We start from the raw sequence: 5542 nt of genomic DNA on the forward strand, positions 1-5542 counted from the left end.
TCCTTTCAAAAAATTTGATCTAACATTTTTAATCCTTCATGTATAATTTTAATTTATAGGTATTTTATATGTTTTGTACAATAAATGGTATTTACATTATCCTTTATTCGTAATTTATATTAACATTATAACTTTTATTATGGTTTTAACTTATAACTTTTATAACTTTTATGCTTTCTTACTATCAACATCATATAATATTGTTGTACTAAATAATGATGTTATTATTAATTTGCTTATTTAAATGTATGAACTTATATGGCCTTACATCAACCAATGTATATTTTTAAACATTATTTTCGTTTGTCTCATTTATACATAAATGTTTAGATTGATATTTTATTTTTATACTTTTGTAGTTCACTTGATATGGTATAATAATTGCACAAAAAAGATTTCCGACCTAACACGTCTGGTGAGTTCTATTGGTTTATTTTATTCACAAGGGTTTTAGGGTCATTTTATTACTAATCATTTTCTTATGAGTATACGAGTTTTATTATGGTTGGAGTTATTATAGATAAGGTTAGCTGTCTTTCAAATTATTTAGTTAGAGATTTGACTTTTGCTAAAAAAAAAAAAGAAATTTATAATAATTAGAGATTCATTGTTAAAGAACAAAAATTGTTGCTAGTGTGTATTCTTAATCGTTACGATCTTCGATTTTTTTCTTCCTATTTTCGTTCCATAAATCACGTATAAAAATGATTTTTTTCATAATAAATCAAATAAAACTGAGAACCGTGGTCGGTTATCAAAATTTTAAAAAAATTACTAATGTGATAACAATTTATGAAATGATTACTAAAAGGAATCATAAGATTCTGCTGTATCAACACATGTTAATGATTAGTGTTAAGGGAGGGTGAGGGGCAATAATCATCAATAGTGTTCTTGGAAGCAAGCCATATTTGCTTCTAACTAAAGATTTCACTCTATCTTTTTTAAAATTTGGTTTTATTTATAAATAAAATATAAATCTTCATAATATTATTTAAGATATGATAATTATCATTCTTCATGTTGAAATATGAGTGTCAAATCGGATGGTTATGTACGTTGTAGAATTTTCTTTTAATTGGTTTATTTTTCAAAACTCTAAAGTTTCTGCCAGATAGGTTCATTCGGTCAAATCATTTTCTAGCTATTTCAATGTAATTTTCTAAGTTCTTGCTATTTTTTTTTTCTTTTTATATAATTCAGTTGTTCTAAAAAAATTTCGGATGGTTATGTTGTGCTTTTAGCTGACACAACAAATTTTTATATAATACAAACGCGACACAACACAATATCATGTTTTGGTTTGCTAACACGAAAACGACTCAATTAAAACACTATAAACACGAACAACACGATAAAGATAAAATAAAATAATATTTAGTTTATTTAATTAATAATTAATCATACAAAACACGAAATAGTCTTTAGTTTATTTAATTAATAATTAATCACACAAAACAGGACAACCACAAGTTAATCGTTTTAATTTCATTTCAAATTTTGTACATGACATGCCATCATGTTTTTTTAATAGACATGAACATGAATTCAAATTTTAATTTTATCTCAATTTTGCTTCATGTCATGTATTTTTTATGACTATTCTTGTTACTTAATTTCAACATATTCTATCTCTTCTTAAAAGATTCGATGAACCAAACATTCCTAATATTTTAAAATATGAGTCTCAACTAGTAACATGATATTACAAAAATAATAAAGAAATTACAATCCGTTGTTTTTTATTGACTTGTATTCAAAAAAATTGGGCAGAAAAATGTAAGCATATCTTGGAGTGTTAGATTGGTCAAGATGAGAAGGAAACAGTCACCGGTGATGTAAGTGCCTCCAGAATTGAGGAAATGGTTCAAATTATTGACCTTGGTGACAGATTACGTTGAGGCAGCTCAATCATAATTGAAACAATGGTTGATTTGTAATGGTGTTTTATAAGTTAATCTATGTCAGATTGACGTCTGATTTTAATGACTTTAGTTTTGAAGCAATATTGGAGGATACTACGATGAGGGGCAGAAAAATTGTTAGAGTTGATAGTCAAGGTGCGAAAATGAGTAGGTTAGATCGGTTTTTGCCTACAGAAGAGACATTGGATGTCCTGCCAAATTTGTTTTCCTTGGCTTTTGTGACATCCTCATTTGTTTTCCTTGGCTTTTGTGACATCCTCATTTTCACAACCTAATTTAATTATGTTTATTTTATTTCAGAGTATCCTTTTTTAAAGAGTTATAATCTGGATTGGGGATGGTTGGGCAATGTCGGCTTGGAAGAGGAACTCACCCCATATTTAGTGAAAGATTGTAATTTGGGTTATGCCAACATCACTTGTGATGGTTGGTTGCAATTGTTCAAGATTCAAGAGCCAGTATACGCAGAGTTGTGCTGGGAGTTCTTCGCTACCATCTCATTCCGAGGTGGTAGTGAGTTTTACAATCCAAACACGATCTCGTTTTCTTTGGGTGGGGAGCTGCATCAATGCAGCATGGTTGAGTTCTCTTGGCGGTTAGGCATCTACGATCAAGATATGGTGATGACGGATTACTTTGAAGCCTTCTTGGAGAATACCTACAAAGAACTTCCCGAGGAAGTGGTGGCATCGACATGGTGGAGTACAATTGCTAACCGAGTCTACATACCTTCTACTGCTCAAGAAGGTCATATCCGTTCTCCGATCCACTGACTCCTTCACCGGTTCATTGCAAGCACGATCAACATGCGGAAGGATGGGGACAAAGTTCCCACCCTTGACATTTTTTACTTGTGGAGTATCATCACTCCCGACGTCTTCTGCAACCTCCCGTATTGCATTGCCAAATTTCTTGCGGAGGGGGTGGTTAAGGAGAAAATAAACTCGAAGATAAATGGGGGCATGTTCATTACTCGGCTTGCGAAATCGTTTGGGATCTTGGATTTGCCGCAAGCTCAAGCGTTGACGATTATCCACCCTCCTCCATTTAACACTGCACTTTATAGGAGGGCTCAGCTAGTGGAGAAATTTGGTGATTCCTTTACTATCCCAAATGAGGATGAGCCGGCGGTTCCCGAGGAGCCGGGAAGGCGGGTTAGGCAAAGGAGTGAGCGGGTGCGGGACGACCCACCGGTTATTCCGGTGGAGGATAACGAGAGTTGGAACCAAGTGGAGTATCGACAATACTTGGATGACATTGGCCAAGGGGTTAATTACACCAATCAATCCTTCGATTATCTTTTCCAACAAATGCACATTACCCCGAGGCCTGGACCCGGCTACCCGCATATTATGGATTGGGATGAGAGGATGCGAAGAAGGGGTGGAGAAGGAGGTAGTGGAGCTGGAGGAGCCGGGATGGACGAGGAAGAATGAAGATTTTATTTTGTTTGATTATGATGTTTGTTTTAAAGACAATTGTGGACATGTAACCTTGGTTAAGTGGTTTGAATTTTAGTGTTACTTTTAGTTTTCTTTTCAGGTGTTGAAGCTAGGATGCATGCTATTTAGGATTGGTCAAGCGAGGAATGAGGGCCTTTAAGAGTGCTTATGGAGTTTTGTTCCTAGGATCGAGTCCGTACGAATCGAGTGTTTATTAAAGTGTTGCTGTTTAGAAAGTTTCTTGGAGAGTGCATTTATATTTGCATGTCAACACTAGAATAAAGAGAGCCAGCGTTTAGAAATTTTTTGGAATTATATGCTCTACTCGCCGAGTGCACTAATACTACTCGGCGAGTACGTCTGCTTCTGCACGATCTGCTTGTCCGACACCTTCTACTCGGCGAGTTTATTCGCCTACTCGCCGAGTAGCCTGCTGCAGGAGGAGTTAATTGATTGGTTCTGGCTACTGTTTATGCGCCATTCATACATTCTTTATGCACTGTTACTAAGGCTTGTGCAACAACCATTTTTTTTCCTTGGAGTTTTCGAGCTATCAACCACACGAGACTTATGACACCCGTGCCATGGATGAGCTGTTCCCATGGTTAAAGTCATTAGAAGAAGGAGTTGAAGACGAGGGTGTCAACCTAGCGACTGCTACCCCAGGGGAGTTTGTTCCAACTTTCTCTCTATTTGCATTTTTTTTAGTTGTTATAATATGCAATGAGGGCATTGCATAAAATAAGTGTGGGGTAGGGGTTAGTCACATCTTAGAACACTTAGAATCTTAATTTAGGCTAATTTTTTAAAATTTGTTGAATATTCAAAATGCTTAGGTCTTAAATTAGAAAATTTTGGTAAAAAATTAGGATTCCATGTTAGAATTATGTTGATAATTGCATGAAAACCCAAATGTTTAGTTGAGCCTATATACGTTCTAGTGCATTTGTGGCTTCCTTATTTCAGTGAAATCATGAGACAAAAACACGACCTTGCTCAGCCTGAGGGATGCAATATGTTTAGCAGCCTAAACCTGAAATGTATCCAGGAAGATTTTTATCATTAGCCAATAAAGGTTGAGATTGAGCGCCCCTGCTTAAGCATGTAGGATTTGAGTGAAAAAAAAAGTGAGGTATACATGTAAAAAAAAAAAGAAAGAGAGAATTACAAGAAAAAGTTTGAAGAATTTTTGGAGCGTCAAAGTTAAATATGAAATATGAAGATCGAAAATTCCGAAGAAATTCGAAAAGTTGAAGATACCAAAAAATCGAACAACAAAGGTGGTGAATTCAAAGTTATCCAAGATCAAATTATTAAAGAAGTGAAGAATTCCAAAGAGCTCCAATATGGTATCATAAATTGTAATTGTTTAGATTATGTATGCTTGGGTTGCTCAATTAAAAATACCTTGAGGGTAAAGAGGTTTTCTGAGGATGGATTCGGAGGGTTGCATAAAATGAGCATAGTTCGGGGTGAGTGGGCGAATGTTTATGAGGATTGTGAGTATTTGAAGTATGGGGGGTTTTTAGGAATTAGACACAAATGCATGCGTTGCGGTCTTGGCATAATGGCTGGGAAGGATTGGAGTTATTAATGTGATTTTAATGTGTTTAAAATTTAGTTTTGCTTGGGGGCAAGCAAAAGTCTAGTGTGGGGTATTTTGATATGTGCATAATTAGTTAATTATTTAACATATATTCTTGGTTATTTTTGGGTAGTTATGAGAATAATATGGACAAAAGGTACTTAAAATGCTTTGAATTGTGTTTTCAATCCAAAAGATATGCTTGGAGGCAAAAAGGAGAAAAGGGAAAGCAAGTGAAGGTTAAAGAATGGAAAGAGAGACTTACTCGGCGAGTAGGTCGGCACTACTCGGCGAGTACGCGATGAGATGCCAGGAGATATGTACGACTGCTGATCTAGAGACGGATAAGTATTGACCTACTCGGCGAGTTGATTCTGCTACTCACCGAGTACCCTCTGTTTTGGGATATCTTTAAAAGACGAATCCTTATCACATGGGACAGAACCCCTGGCGAATTTTGAAGGATTAGCTGCGACTAAAAGGTTCAGAAGGCGCTGGAGAACCCTAAGCTTCAAGAGTTGGAAGAATTCAAGTAATTAGGTTGATTCTACCACTTAGATTTAGGAATTAAACATGTTTGCTTTCATAAA

This window comes from Lactuca saligna, chromosome 4 (assembly GCF_052625555.1).
Source record: "Lactuca saligna cultivar CGN05327 chromosome 4, ASM5262555v1, whole genome shotgun sequence".
NCBI lineage: Eukaryota > Viridiplantae > Streptophyta > Magnoliopsida > Asterales > Asteraceae > Lactuca > Lactuca saligna.